The sequence below is a fragment of the Chiloscyllium plagiosum genome, chromosome 13, assembly GCF_004010195.1.
Source record: "Chiloscyllium plagiosum isolate BGI_BamShark_2017 chromosome 13, ASM401019v2, whole genome shotgun sequence".
Taxonomy (NCBI): domain Eukaryota; kingdom Metazoa; phylum Chordata; class Chondrichthyes; order Orectolobiformes; family Hemiscylliidae; genus Chiloscyllium; species Chiloscyllium plagiosum.
Genome location: NC_057722.1, coordinates 69216084 through 69232602, shown reverse-complemented (window position 1 = coordinate 69232602; position 16519 = coordinate 69216084). Strand labels below are relative to the sequence as shown.

General features: G+C 41.4%; 1 long non-coding RNA gene across 2 annotated transcripts in view; it reads left to right on the top strand.

The window, feature by feature from the left end:
- The window catches only part of LOC122556175, a 94302-nt gene that overhangs the window by 54758 nt on the left and 23025 nt on the right, over positions 1-16519 (top strand). Inside the window, exon 1 of one of the 2 annotated variants that reach the window (XR_006313471.1) lies at positions 15998-16133. The exons of the other annotated variant lie outside the window; for it this stretch is intronic. This is a non-coding gene — a long non-coding RNA (uncharacterized LOC122556175). Of the gene's footprint in view, positions 1-15997; positions 16134-16519 lie in introns of those variants that run through there. 2 annotated transcript variants of the gene reach the window in all.

The following is a 16519-nucleotide window of genomic DNA, read 5'->3' as shown; positions in this document are numbered from 1 at the left end:
CAGTATATTAATCCCCTTCCAATTTAGGTGCAATCCGTCCTTCTTATACAGGTCACTTCTACCCCAAAAGAGATTCCAATGATCCAAAAATGTGAATCCTTCTCCCATACACCAGCTCCTCAGCCATGCATTCATCTGCTCTATCCTCCTATTCCTGCCCTCATTAGCTCGTAGCACTGGGAATAATCCAGATATTACTACCCTTGAGGACCTCCTTTTTAAATTTCTGCCTAACTCCCTGTAATCTCCCTTCAGAATCTCAAACTTTTCCCTTCCAATGTCATTGATTCCAATGTGGACAATGACCTCTTGCTGGCCCCTCTCCCCCGTGAGAACATTCTGCACCCTTTCTGAGACATCCTTGACCCTAGCACCAGGGAAACAACACACCATTCTGCTTTTTTTCTGCTGGCCACAGAAACGTCTGTCTGTACCTCTGACTACAGAATCCCCTAACACAACTGATCTCTTGGAACCCGACGTACCCCTTGTTACATTAGAGCCAGTCTCAATACCAGAAACTTGGCTGTTCGTGCTACGTTCCCCTGAGAATCCATCACCCCCTACATTTTCCAAAACAACATACCTGTTTGAAATGGGTATATCCACAAAAGACTCCTGCCCTTGGTGCTGACCTCTCTCACCCTTCCTGGAGTTAACCCATCTATGTGACTGTATCTGAGACTTTCCCCCCTTCCTATAACTGCCATCCATTTCATACTGTTGCTGTTGTAAATTCCTCATCGCTTCTATCTGTCTCTCTAACCGATCCACTCGATCTGATAAGATTCACATCCAACAACATTATGGCAGATATAATCCGCAGTAACCCTTAAACTCCCTTTAAACTCCCACATCTGACAAGAAGTACATATCACTGCAAAGGCCATTTTTGCTCCTTCACAATCTACAGACCCAGAAAATAACAACGTCTTATTCCTCTACAAACACTGCCCCAGGTTAAATTAATAGCTATGGTTTATATTTTAAGTTTAATCGAGAGACTTATCTCCAAAAACATATAATCAAGAAAGAATCCACTATACTCACTACGGCAGCCTTTCTCTTGGACAGACTTAAAACAACAATTAACTTATCTGATTCTGTGCTGTGAACTTCACCCAATAGTTCCTCCAAGATTAGTTGTGAAATTCACTGTTTGTTATTTTCCCAGATGCACTCCTATGTCCAGCGATACACGTTGCTAAGATGCAATACAATCCTTACTTTATTGGGAGTGGTCTTCTTCCAGTTGGGGTATGTCTGACTGATGAGTATATATTTGAATGTGTTTTAACACGCGATGTATTCAAAATGACAATGTACACTGAAGGGCAGACATTAATGCCCTCCCACTGGGCAAGTTAAGAGGAGGGTGGGTAGTTAATCAGGCAGAAGGGTAGCAGTCAATGACACTCAAGGGCCTCACTTAACTGTCACTACTATCCAATCTGCAGCAGGTGCGAAAGTCAACACTTGGAAAGTACAAAGTGTAAGTGCATTTTCCCAAGGAGATCTCTCATTCAAAGGCACATTGGGGCCATTTAGGAGCCTGGCATTGATAAAGGAGGTTCTACTGAGAGACAATCCCTGAAGAGTGGCGGCGGAGTAGGACACTTCAGCTAAAGCTCGTCTGCTCCGCACATTCACCTTCTTCTTTTCTTCTCTTTTCTTTCCTTGCAATGTTGCTTTTCTTCTCTCCTGGCTTCAGTCAATTCCCAGCCCGGCGTGGTAACTCCCAGCCCGGCATGGTGACTCCCAGCCTGGCATGGTGACTCCCAGCCCGGCGTGGTAACTCCTAGTCCAGCATGGTGACTCCCAGTCCAGCATGGTGACTCCCAGTCCAGCATGGCGACTCCCAGCCTGGCATGGTGACTCCCAGTCCGGCATGGTGACTCCCAGCCTGGTGTGGTGACTCCCAGCCTGGCATGGTGACTCCCAGTCCGGCATGGTGACGCCCAGTCCGGCATGGTGACTCCCAGTCTGGCGTGGTGACTCCCAGTCCAGTGTGGTGACTCCCAACCCAGCATGGTGACTCCCTGTCCAGCATGGTGACTCCCAGTCCGGCATGGTGACTCCCAGTCCAGCATGGTGACTCCCAGTCCGGCATGGTGACTCCCAGTCCAGCATGGTGACTCCCAGCCTGGCGTGGTGACTCCCAGCCTGGCATGGTGACTCCCAGTCCGGCATGGCGACTCCCAGTCCGGCGTGGCGACTTCCAGTCCAGCATGGTGACTCCCAGTCTGGCGTGGTGACTCCCAGCCTGGCATGTTGACTCCCAGTCCGCGTGGTGACTCCCAGTCTGGCGTGGTGACTCCCAGTCTGGCATGGTGACTCCCAGTCCGGCATGGCGAGTCCCAGTCCGCGTGGTGACTCCCAGTCCGCGTGGTGACTCCCAGTCTGGCGTGGTGACTCCCAGTCCTGCATGGTCCGGAATGCATGGCCAGAGGATGTCGTGGAGGCTGCTTTAATTGCAACATTTAAGACGTATTTGGATGGATATATGAATAGGAAGGGTTTGGAGGGTTATGGGTCAGGTGCTGGCAGGTGGGACTAGATTGGGTTGGGATATCTGGTCGGTATGGACGGGTTGGACCGAAGGGTCTGTTTCCATGCTGTACATCTCTATGACTCTATGACTCTAATTCACAGCCAAAACACTGAATTGGTGTTTTGAAACCAGTTAGGTCTTCTTCCAGCATCATCAAGACTGACTAATTGTTTGACGGCTAAATCCTGGTATCTACTGGGATATGCCAATAATGATACTGAATTCATCCATTATTAGCTTGTCAAGATTTACCTTGTTAACTCCGACAGGAGTTTATTTATGCGACAAGCCAGTGGCAGGTTTCAGACAGCTGTTTTGTTTAATTGCATCTTATCAAATTGCAGTTTGCGGAGTGCAAAATCAGTGCAGTGGCTTACCAGCTGTTACTGGTTCTTTAAATAATATCTATAATTTCATTTTACTGTCCTAATTTTTTGTAACTATTTTTCTCCCCTCCTATAAATTGTATCATTCCTCCACCTCCATCTTTTCCATACTTTATACTGCAGGCAGAAAGTTTGCTTATAGACCTCTTAACAGTCAAACTCCATAAACACATTGGTAATCAGTAGGAAACAATGACTTGTATTTATGACATCATCTCCATTCCTATGGCTGAGGTTTGTTGTCCTGTTTGCTGTTATTCAAAACTTCTTGCAGTTTTACTCCTGAAGTCAGGATTCGTTTCCTGTTCTCGTGGCTGAAAATATTGGATCGACTTGGTGAAGTGACCAGTTCAATATTTCCAATTTTCCTTTATTGCTAGAATTTTGAATTATTCAGAGCAGTTGATTGAGAGTATTACAGTCCCCACACTGTTTTTTTCTATTCATTCCATATTGACAGCTCTCTATGTCTTTGCTGTCCACAGCATAACACTCAAGAACTCCAGATCAGCTATCACCTCTGGTCTTTCTGAATTATATTGACACCCCAATAAGTAAAGGCTTGATTTTAAAATTGTGGAACCTATTTGAAATCCCCCCATGGCCTTACCTTTTCCTCTTTCATTAATTGTCAAGATCTCTGTGTCCCTCAAATTCCAGATGTTGAGCACCCTTATATTCAGTTGCACTATCGCTACAGGTGGCACAGTTAAAAACCCCATGTGGGGTTGATGAGATGGAATGGGATGGTCTTTGGTGGGTTGGTGCAGATGCAATGAGCTGGATCGTCTTTTTCGGCTTTGTAGGAATCCTATGAATTAGTGCCTTTACCTATACCCAAAAGTTTGGAATTCTTGTTTTTGTTCTTGTTTCCAATATTCAAACACCAAAACCAAATATTCAATTCATTATGGAACATAGAACTGTACAGCACAGGAACAGGCCTATGGCCTACTATGTTGTACTAAACATGATGCCAAATTAAATTAATCCTTTCTGCCTGTCTTTGGTCCATATCTTTTCAATCCTTGCATATTCATGAGCTTATCTAAAAGTCTCCAAAATGCCCCTATTGTACTTGCCTCCTCCACTACCCCGGCAGTGGGCTTTAGATTCCTATCACTCTCTGTGCAAAAACACTTGCCTCTCACATCTTAAATGCATTCCCCATAGTATTAGACATTTCAACTCTGGGAAAAAGTTTCTAACCATTAACCCTATCATCCATCTCATAATTTGAAAGACTTCTATCAAATCACCCCTCAGCCTCCTTTGATCCAGAGAAAAGAATTTGTGGTTTTCTAGCCTCTCCTTATAGCTTATACCCTCTAATCCAGGCAGCATCCTAGTAAACGTCTTCTGCACCCTATATAAAGCCTCCATGTCTGTGATTAGAATCCAATGCAATACTCTTAAGCATGGCCTAAACAAACCTTATAAAGCTGAAACATGCCATCCTGTGTACTCTTGTTTGGTGCATGCCATACACCTTCTTTAGCACCGTATCTACTTAAGTGGCCACTTTCTGGGAGCTGTGGACTTGAACACCAAGATTGTGTGAAGAATTACTAGTACACAAGAATATGATTGGATCATTTAACCGCCTAAGTCTTGTTAGCAATTACTGAGATCACAGCGAATCTTCTAAATTCACGTGCCTCGCTTTGTCCCAAATTCCTTTTAATATGAACAATTAAAAAAAATTCATCTCAGATTTAAAAGTAACACTTAAATGACCTTTTCCAGAACAGCGTTCACAATTACACAGCCATTTGCATGTGGACATGTTTCCTTCTTAAAGGACTACTTCCAAATTTTAGACTATGCCATTTAATTTGAGACATCCAAACCAGTAGAAGTAATTTTTTTTTATATTTATCTAATTTGAAAATTTAATTCAAATCACTCCTTAACCTTACAAATTCAATGGAACCATAGTTTAAGTGCAATGGCTCTTCGTAATTTAAACTTTGGTGTTCAGATACTAATCTGGAAAATCTATGCTGTATTCCCTTCAAAGTTAACATATTCTTCCTAAGGTCTGGAACTGCTTTCAGTTTTCGATATTGTAAGCTGAATTCTACCTCCTTACATTCTAATTACCTACTTAACATTTATTTTTATAACTTTCCAAACCATTTTAATGATTTACACATTTCTGTTTTACCTTTTCACCAGTTGGAACTCAGTTCCATTCTTTTCAGGTCCAAAGTGGATGACTTCATATTTACCCAGATTAAAACTTATTTGTCACATGTGACCTCATGTCTTATTACTTTTTTTTATATTTTCAGTTCCACTATTCTTCATGTTCATGACTTTCCTTTCTTTAGGGTGGCGTCGTGGCTCAGTGGTTAGCACTGCTGCCTCACAGCACTAGGGTCCTGCATTTGATTTCCAACTGTCTGTGTGGAGTTTGCCCATTCTCCCTGTATCTGTGTGGGTTTCCTCCCACAATCCAAAGATGTGCAGGTCAGGTGGTTTGGCCATGCTAAATTGCCCACGGTATTAGGTGCGTCATTCAGAGGGGAGTGGGTTTCTCTTCGGAGGGGCAGTGTGGACTCGTTGGGCCTGTTTCCACACTGTAGCAAATCTAATCTAAGTCTGCTGGTCATTTTAATGACAATTCCAAAGCTGTAATAGTTCTTTGATGTCAGGTTCATGTTTTGTGGTTTGCATACTTGCTTAGACCCTGTGCATTTGCAGGCTATCCTCCCGCTTAGCGTTTTACAATTGAGCCAATTTCTGTATTCATTCAATAGATACATGGCACCTTTTCTTAGCTGCTGCATATTGTAGAAAGTAGTTGGTAAAGATTAGAACTGGAATCAATCTTTATATACTTTAATCAATATTTATTTACAGAGAAGTACATTAAAACCATGCACCTTATAATTCAACTATCACAATTTCTGTTGGTTATTGTTTAAAGGAGCAGTACATGCCCACCATCTGGAATCAATTAAATAGTATTAAAATATAATTTGAATATTGCTGAAAAGACAGACATATTGCCAGTTGTTTTTCATATTCCATTCATCAGGGCAAATGCACGAATGCCCAATTGCAAGCAATTGTACAATTTACACTGCAGGAGAAAAGGGTGCTGATCAGTGGTCTCCCTTATTTTATTCCTGGGGATTTTCAGGGTCTGTGCATGGTGCGTGGAGTGGAGAAGTCTCACAATGGGGCAAGGATAACTTGCTGCCTGGTGGTCTTTGCAGCTGATGGGTTGTCAAATCAACTTTGAACAAAGAACAAAGAAAATTACAACACAGGAACAGGCCCTTCAGCCCTCCAAGCCCGCGTCGATCCACATCCTCTATCTAAATGTGTCCTCTATTTTCTAAGTATCTGTATCTCACTGCTTCCTGCCCATTCATGCATCTGTCCAGATGTGTCTTAAATGATTCTATCGTGCCTGCCTCTACCACCTCCACTGACAAGCATTCCAGGTACCCACTACCCTTGCATAAAGAACTTTTCACGCATATCTCCCTTAAATTTTTCCCCTCTCAGCTTGAACTTGTGACCCCCAGTAATTGAGTCCCCCACTCTGGAAAAAAAGCTTCTTGCTATCTACCCTGTCTCTACTTCTCATGATTTTGTAGACCTTAATAAGGTCCCCCGTTAACCTCCGTCTTTCCAATGAAAATAATCCTAATCTACTCAACCTCTCTTCACATCTAGTACCCTCCATACTAGGCAACATCCTGGTGAACCTCTCTGCATCCTCTCCAAAACATTCACATCCTTTTACTAATGTGGTGACCAGAACTGTACGCAGTATTCCAAATGTGGCTGAACCAAAGTCTTAAACAACTCTAACCTGACCTGCCAACACTTGTATTCAATGCCTTGTCCGATGCAGGAAAGCATGCCGTATGCCTTCTTGACCACTCTCTCGACCTGCATTGCCACCTTCAGGGTACAATGGACCTGAACACCCAGATCTCTCTGTACATCAATTTTGCCCAGAGCTTTTCCATTTATCGTATAGTTTGCTCTTGAATTGGATCTTCCAAAATGCATCACCTTGCATTTGTTGGAATTGAACTCCATCTGCCATTTCTCCGCCTAACTCTCCAATCTATCTATCTTGGTTGACTGAGGTTCCCCAAGCTCCTGGATCATTTTAAAAGGCACAGGGTTGAATATTTCCTTTTGTTTGCAGAGAACAGGAAATGCATTGATTGATTTGATTGATTTATTGTTGTGTCATGTACTGAGATACATTGAAAAGTGTTCTTTTGTGTGCCCTACAGGCAGATCGTACCATACCAAGTACATCACGGTAACAGAATAGAGTGCAGTATACAGTGTTACAGCTGCAGAGAAGGTGCTGAGAGGAGAGATCAGAATGAACATTTGAGAAGTCCGTTCCCTGATAACAATGGGGAGGAAACTGTTTTTGAATATATTCATACGTGTATTCAAACTTTAATATCTTCTGCCCAATGGACGAGGGTGGAAGAGAGTATAACTGGGCTGGGAGGTTTCGTTGGTTGCTTTCCCAGGCAGCAGGAAGTGTTGGTGCAGTCACTGGATGGAAGGCTGGTATATGAGATGAACTGGGTTGTGTTCACGACTCTCTGTAGTCGGTATGAAATTATTCAGAATTAATAAATTACCTCCTCTGCCTTTCTAACCACATGCTAGTCACTCTTTACGCTTTTGACTGTTCTTGCACTGCTGGCATCGCTGAGGGTGCATCTGAGGTGAATTATAATCTCGAGGGATTGCTATCGATATTAGGCTTTTAGATAACGGTGTTATTGAGCTCTCCACAACTCCACAAATTTCTCTTTTAGAAATGTACAGATTAAATTTAGTGTGGAAAGGAGTCAAAAACCATAACTTTCTTAAATAAAACAAAGAACATAGGGCGCTGGAGAAATGAAACACAAAAAAACGGAAATTGCTGGAGAAATTCAGCAAGTCAGACAACATCTGTGGAGGAAAATCAAGTCCAGTGACCTTTCTGAAGAACAGGCAGTTCTTAACTGACTGGACTTGAAATGTTAACTCTGATTTCTCCTCACAGATGCTGCCAGACCTGCTCAGCTTTTCCAGCAATCTGTTTTTGTGTGTTCCATAATTTTCTAACTTCATTTTGACTGCTCCAGTATTTCTTAGGGTAATTTACAGAAGGGTAAGTTTAATATACATGTGCTAACAGTAAAGGAAAGAATATAACAGAACCAACATTTCATTCATTCTAATTTATAGTTACCAGAACCATCACAACTTTCGATGCTCTCGAATAAAAATGATCCCATGCCCTATGCTGTTTCAATCTTTTGAAATATTTCATGAAAAGGGTGCATTTCCTGTTTTGAATAAAATATGACAATTAAGCACTGGTTAAATTGTTATAGTTCTTAATTTAGCGTGGCAGAACTTTTTCCATTGAGAAAATATGAAATGAATAAGGAGCACTTTATTTTCAAAGATTTGTGACAAATATTTAATGCCTTCGTGAGAATTTCATGATTATTTTCACAGATAATTTTTGGGTTTAGAAAAACTATGGAAAAGCATTCTTTTTGGTTGTCCAGTCTAACAATTAAAAAAAAATAATTTTTTTTTTGTTTGATGTCAAATTCAAATTCTATATGTTCTTACAATATTCCTTTAGCTAACTTCATTGCTCCTTGAAAGCAGAGTTGCAGGTGGATAGGATAGTGAAGAAGATGTTTGGTATGCTTTCCTTTATTGAGTACAGGAGTTGGGAGGTCATGTTGCAGCTGTACAGATCCTTGGTTAGGCCACTGTTGGAATATTGCATGCAGTTCTAGTTTCCTCCCTATCAGAAGGATGCTGTGAAAGAGTTGGAGGATTTGAGTTATAGGGAGTGTTGAATAGGCTAGGGCTGTTTTCACTGAAGTGTCGGAGGCTGAGGGGTGACTTTTAAGAGGTTTATAAAATCATGAGGGGCATGGATAGGGTATATAGACAAGGTCTTTTTCCTGGGTTGTGGGAATCCAGAACTAGAGGGCATAGTTTAGGGTGAGAGGGGAAAGAGACCTAAGAGGCAACTTTTTCACGCAGAGGGTGGTACATGTATGGAATGAGCTGCCAGAGGATGTGGTGGAGGCTGGTACAATTGCAACGTTTAAGAGGCATTTGGATGGATATATGAATAGGAAGGGTTTGGAGGGATATGGGCCAGGTGGGACTAGATTGGGTTGGGATATCTGGTCGACATGGACGAGTTGGACCAAAGGGTCTATTTCCATGCTGTACATCTCTATGACTCTATGGACACAATGGATCTGACAATTTTTACTTTATTTATTCATAGGCTGAGCCATCATTTATTCCCATCCCTGTTGAGAAGATGGTGGTAAAATGCCTTATTGAATTGTTGCAATCCATGTGTTGTCAGCGCACCCACAATGTTGGAGGGAGAGGGTTCTAAGATTTTCTCCCAGTGATGCTAAAGGAATAGCAATATATTTACCAGTCAGGATGGGGTGTTCCTGAGAGGGCAGTTTGCAGGTGGTGGATTTTGCATTAATCCACTGCTATTGTCTTTCAAGATGGGAGAAATCAAGAATTTGTAAGAGTTTGCTGTCTAAGGAGCCTTGGTCAATTGTTATATTGCTACTTATGAATGGAACATACTATTGCCAGTGCGCTCTGATGGTGAAGAGAGTGACCACTGAGAGTGTTAGATAGGCTGCCAGTCAAGTGAGCTGCTTTGTCCAGGATGGTGTTGAGCTTCTTGAATATTGTTGGAGCTGCACTCATCCAGGTAAATGGAAGGTATTCCATAACACTCCTGAGTTGTGTATTGTTGATGGCAGATAGACTTTGGGAAGTCAGGGGTGAATTATTCACTGCATAATTCCCAGCCTTGGACCTGCTCTGATTAAATGGTTGGTCCAATTAATATTTTGGCTCATAGTAGCCCCCAGGTTGTTGATGTTAATGCAGTTGAAGCTTTTGGAGCAAACACTAGACTACCTCTTGTTAGAGATGGTCATTGGCTGGCCATTGTGATGTGGATGCTACTTTCTATCTTTCAGCTGAATCCTGGATATTTTCCAGATTTTGCTGTTTTTGGAATGGACTGATTATATGTCTATAGCATTGGGCGAATCCAGATTTCACACTTGGGGTGCATACTGAGCCACATGAATGATCTCTTTCCACCGACAGTGCAAATATTTGCAGTGTTTTATGATATCTACAGACTTTTATGGTTCACACCATGTATATGTGCTGTCGTGTCTGAGAAACGTAAACTAGGTGGTCTGATGGTTTAGCGTGTATGTTAACATCTGGAACCTGGGTATGAGTCAAAGTCAGATCAGTAGGATGAACACCTCCTCAGGGGAAAAGTGAGCACTGCAGATGGTGGAGATCAGAGTCAAAATGTATGATGCTGGAAAAGCACAGCTGGTCAGGCAGCATCCGAGGAGCAGGAGAGTCGATGTTTCGCGCAAAAGCTCTTCAGAAGAGTTGTGAACGTCTCCTCAGTCATCTGGCTCTAAGCAACTGGTGTGGAATGAGCTTGGGATGGTTGTAATCAAATTTTGAACAATTGTGTTTTCATGGCTAAAAGTTCCTACAATTTAACTTAATCACCAGCAGCCAAATTTGTTGGAGAGAATGGAAAAATGCACACTGTATCAAATGGGTGAAGTGGAGGCTGCTTTATTCATAAAATCACCAGTCTTAACAGACAAACAGTGGTAGCTGAAACTGGGGGTCACCATGCCTCAAGTGGAGAGGTTGAGAAGGAGAGTCCTTCATAGTAGCCTCAGGCAGTGTGGGAATTGAAACCCCTGTTGTTCCCATCCCCCTGCATTGCAAACCAACCATTCAGTGAATTGAGTTGACTAACCCACATGCTTAAATTCACTCCCAGGTTTGATTTCATTCAAGTTTCCTATAGTTCTTTAAACTTCAGACCCAGAATACCATTCTCATAAAAGAATTGTTGGTTAAAGGTTGTCAATTTCTGACAAGACTTGTGTGAAAGAAAGGTCAGTGGACTTGAAATGTTAACTCTGCTTTCCCTCCACCGATGCTGCTAGACCTGTTCCATTTCTCCATCAATTTCAGTTTTTGTTACAATGTGGAAAGCTGGTTTACACAAGAAACACCAGCCTATTAAATGGAGAGGATATCTCACTTTCAAATAGTTGTTATGTTTCCTATAATGAATAATAATGTTCAAAAATATGCAAACTTCCTGTTAATAATTAAAAGGTGTGACACAACATTTCATGTGCTAAGAAATTTTACTTCAATAAAGGACTAAAAACACAAATTTAGTAGGCAACCAATATTTTAAACTACTTATATTTTATAAAGTCAGAGAGTAATAGAGTCATATAGCACAGAAACAGTCGTTTTGGTCTAACTCACCCATGCCGACCAAATTTCCCAAACTAAACAAGTCCCACTTGTCTGCTTTTGGCCATTTCCCTCTAAACCTTACCAATTTGTGTACTTATCCAAATGTTGTAATTATACCTGCATCTACCACTTACTCCGGCAGTTTAAGGGTTAAGGCCTAGGCAACAGAAAACATACCACCAGTAGATGAGCTTTTAAAGTGAGAAATGCCCACGCGGTTAAAAATTGGTCAAACATAGATTTTGGGTCAGAGTGAGGTTGTTTTATTGGGCAGCAGGAAATTTTGGAGATAAGAAAAGGATAGGCCATGGAGGAACTAGAAAGAAAGAATGAAGATGTTAAAGACCATAAGACCATAGAGCAGAAATTAGGCCATTCAGCCCATTGAGTCTGCTCCACCATTCAGTCATGGCTAATACGTTTCTCAACGCCATTCTCCCACTTTCTCCCTGTAACCCTTGACAAATAAGAACCTAAATATCTCTGTTTTAAATATACTCAATGACCTAGCCTTCCTTGGCAGTGAATTAAGTAGAGGAGCTACTAAATTGGAAGCCAATGGTGGTTAGCAAGCACAGTGAGAAGAGTTTTGCTGTGAGTCAGGACATAACAGCAGAACTTTGGATGACTTCAAGGTTGTGGAGAGTAGAGTTGTGAAGGCTGGCTGGAACAGCATTGGGATAAAGAAGTGTAGAAGTAGCAAAGGTGTCTGTGAAGGTATTATTATAGAAGTGGAAGTAGGAGGATGGTGGTGGTTGGGGAGGGAATACAATTAATGGGAGAGGAATTGGAGAATGATGCTAATTCTTAGGGCAATTAGGGCAAGGGGGATTCTTCAAGATGTTAGGTAAGGGTTAAGGCACAGAAGGAGAGCATTGACCCATTTTATATGTGCCGACTGTCTGCAGAGCAATTCTCTTGTGTGACTTGCCTGATTACTCCCCCACACCTTGCCTATTCCCTGTAACCCTTCAAATTTTTCTTTTCAGCTAACAATCCAATTCCTTTTAATGCCATGATTGTATCTGCCTCCACCATTCTTTCAAGCATCTGTTCCAGATCATAAACAGTTGCATGTTTAAAAAGGTCTTCCTCATGTAGCCATCAATTCTTTTTGCCAATTAACTTAAACCTGTACCTTTTTGTTCCCGAATCTTCTACCAATGGGAAAAAGTTCCATCTAACGAATAATGTTGACCAGCTGTATTAAATTTTCTCTCACATTTAACTTTTCTAGTCTGCCTACTTAACTGAATTATCATTCCACCATCAAGAACAATTAGATTCAGCCTCAAACAGCTGTCAGGGAGAGGGATGGAGACTATTGAAAAGAAATTGAGTTTGTGAAGGAGACCAAAGACAATAGCAACCAGTCCCACCCACCCAATCACAGGTAGAAAGGTGTTGAGATACAATTTTGCGGTATCAATTATGTGAAAAGCTTTAGAAATATGGAAGAGGAGAGATATATGACTAAGGCATTGTTGATTACATTGGTAAGTGCAATTTCAATATGATGGTTGTGGTGGGATACATGATGGGGAGGATTCAAACCTGAAGTTATAAGAAAGATAGACATGGATTTGGCAAGCAACAACATGTTTGAATACTTTGGAGAGGGAAGAGAGTTTGGAGATGCAGAAATACATTTCCAGGGTTCAAATATTTGCTTTTTGGGAACAGTACATGAAGAGCAAGAACTGTTTATGATATCAGTTAACATAGGAGTCATGAAGGCAAGTTTGGTGATCAGTTTAATGGGAATAGGATCTACAGAGCAAATTATAGATTTCATAGACAGACTGGGCTCAGAAAAGATATGACGCAGAGAGGGGAGAAATTGGAGAAGCATACAAATTCATGATAAGTGCAAAGGGGTATCTGAGAGGTTGCTTGGTCCAATTTGTTAGGGTTAGAAAGCGAAACAGTAAAGGCTTAATGTTTGGTCTGATCTTTGTAACGTGAAAGCAAACAAACTCCCAACACTTGGTATTGAGTGAAAGGTTGGAGGAGGCTGTAGAGGGTGGTTTAGTTAGTAGTGAAGAGAAGCTAACTCATATCATTCCAGCTCACAAACTGTGATCTTGTAACTGCACTTCATATCCAAGCATTTTTAAATATTCTGAGGGCTTTTCCCTCTGCTAATCTCGGTTTATAAAGGGGTTGGCCTGCTACAGTGTGCAGCAAGCTGCTCTGTCTTCATAGTGTCGTGATGCATTGATGTTATGGTCAAAAGGGATGCAGACCCACTGTCCACACCAAGAGAGCCATGAGAGGAGCCCCAGGGACTTCAGAGAACCTCTCCTTTATCTTCTGCAGGGCATACTTGACTCTTCCTACTAGCTGAAAAGTACAGGTGCCTGGTGATGCGGGTTCCGCTGTGTATGTGCCTCATTCTGAATACCTTGTAAAATTGCTGTTATTTGTTTGTTAAACAGAGAATATTGAATTGTGGCCTTTAAGTACAGCCTGTATCCACCAGACCAGTTACCTCTGCAAATGGCTGTCAAGACTTGGTCATTAAGTATATTAAAGTCTGAGATAGACAGACAGATTTTTAATCAGTAAGGGAATCAAGGGTTATGGAGGATAGGGTAGGAAAGTGGAGTTAAGGATAATCAGAACAACCATTGAATAGTTCAGCAGGCTCGGTGGGCTGATTGGCCATCCCATGGAATACTCTTGGTGGCTTAAGGACACTTCATTTCCCTCCCATTGCCATTCAATGTCATGGCTGTGACAAAGTTCCACTCCTTTAAAATGGTACACATCAATAATACATTTCCCATTTTCCATGGTATTTAACAAATATTCATCTGTTCTGCTCATGTTTGATTAGAGACAAAATTACTGCAGATACTGGAATCCAAAGTAGACAGGTAGGAGGCTGGAAAAACACAGCAAGCCAGGCAGCATCAGGAGGTGAAGAAGTTGGCATTTTTGGGTGTAACTCTTCTCCAAGATTGGGAGTGAGTGTGGGGAGGCATCTGCAGATAAAGGGAGTGGCGGGGGCAGGGTGGTGAAGTGTGGAGAGGTGAAGATAGGCACAGGGTACGACCTGGTTGGTCAATTGGAGGGGTGGAAAGGAGGGGGATGGGCTGGGTAGGGAGTCAGGGGATGGGAAGGGAGGTTATTTGAAATTGAAGAACTCCAGGGTTGTCCTCGCAGCTATAGGCTGCCCAGGCAGAAGATGAGCTGTTGTTCCTCCAGTTCGTGGTTGGGATTGTTGTGGCAATGGAGGAGGCCAAGGATTGTCATGTTGAAAAGGGAGTGGGAAGGGGAATTGAAATGGGTGGTGACTGGGAGGTCTGGTCGGCCCCTGCAGGCCCAGCTGAGATGGTCAGTGAACCGTTCCCTAAGTTTACATTTGGTCTCCCCAATGTAGAGAAGACCACATTGGGAACACCTGATGCAGTAAACTCAGGTTGGAAGAGAGACAGATGAACCTCTGTCTCACCTGGAAGGACTGCTCATGTTTGTTAGCAGCATGAAAAGCAAAACCTTGTTTTTAGTGATAGAAGTGTCAAGTAGAGTACTTTGTTCGTTTAAAATTATCACAAGGGCAGACTGTTTTTGTGGATTGAAAGATTGTTACTGAACAAGTTTGTTACAGCATTCAGTTCAGATTGGCAACAGCATCTTTTGAGGAGGAAATAATATGTGCAAAATGGTCTGTAAATTAATATGTATTCAACTTTATTATCCTTGCTTTCAGCTAAGTGCAATTTGTGATTTATGATTGCTGTGTTGTCAGTGTGTCATAGTATCGACTTCAGACTGTTGTAAAAACAAGCATTTATCACCAATGATTGCAATAAATTTGCAACCTAATCTTCAGAAATAAAATGCTGCTTAACTTTTTTTTCCCAATAACATCTTGACAACTATTCAGTGGGTGTTATATATTACAGTTGTTTGCCCTTTGCAGATTGTTGTGCTAGGATTTAATAGTGGTAAACTTACTGTCCTCGAAAATACAAAATGAAATTATTTTTATTGACAATTTCATTCCAGCTGAGAGGAAAAGAGATTATTCCAGATGTTATTGTGTCACGTGGGCAGAAAATATGTAGACAACTTACAGATGCGATATCACTCCAGCATTATCCATACCTGACGCGAATCCATATTGCTTTGATAGATGCTTTGAGTTAAAACTCAATGCAGAAATATAGATAAAAAACACAGAATGGCTTAAAGGAACAGAACCTAAGAGGTAATGAGACAGATCAAAATCCATTGAGACAAAATTGAAATGGACAGTGGTAAAGGTTGATCCCGGATGTACCATGTTCAAAGACTGGGGTATGTAATGCCTTATTTTTCATTAATGTCTCTGCAGGGACTCAGAAAAGGTTTACTGTTGTAACTTTCATCATTAATCAAGGAAATGGGGTGATTCAAGACCTTCCGGACTGAAATAGCATCTGTGTTAAAATAAGCAATAAAAAGACTGTTTTCTTCTTTTAATAAAAAGTTTATGTTGTACAAATAATGCAGAATGGTAAACAGTGGAGTATGCAGTGATTAGAGTCGTTCATCAACTCATTCCTGATTTGTATTATCGGGGGTTCTTGATTAGTGGATGATCCAGACATTGTTCCATTAAATATCCTTTGGATTAATCTGCAAAGCCTGGTCAGTTATGGTTACACATTTAATTACAGTTCTTGTGTACTTTGATAGGAAAGCCTGGCTGTCTGAAGACTGGACAGAGGTGTGACCAAAGTGCATCGGTTTCACATTTACAACTTCTGCTAATGTCATCTTGAAAAGTGGAGAATAGAATGTTTCATAACAGAATCAGGACACTGGGTATAATCCAGGTTTGAAGACACTTTTTTATTAAATTCTCGTCCAAAATTTCTCCAGAACTTCTACCTCCACCCCAATCTGAACATAACTTGTTCACCCATACTTTTAGTCTTCTCAATGTCACTCTATATAAATAGCCCAAATGCTATTTTGCCTAAAATCCTCATATCTGTTATCCTGTGCCACATTTTAGAATTCCTAAAAGATATTTTTCTCACGTAACACATTTAGAAAAGAGATTAAATTTAAGGGTTATGTTTTATGAAAGTATGTTTGCAAAGTTTTTTAGAAAGGCGAGTTTCATTAAGATGGTAGGTATGACTGATCCATGCTTTGAAATTGTTTGCCCAAAATATACACAAGAACCATAACCCAAATCTTCTAGTTTAAAAATCAC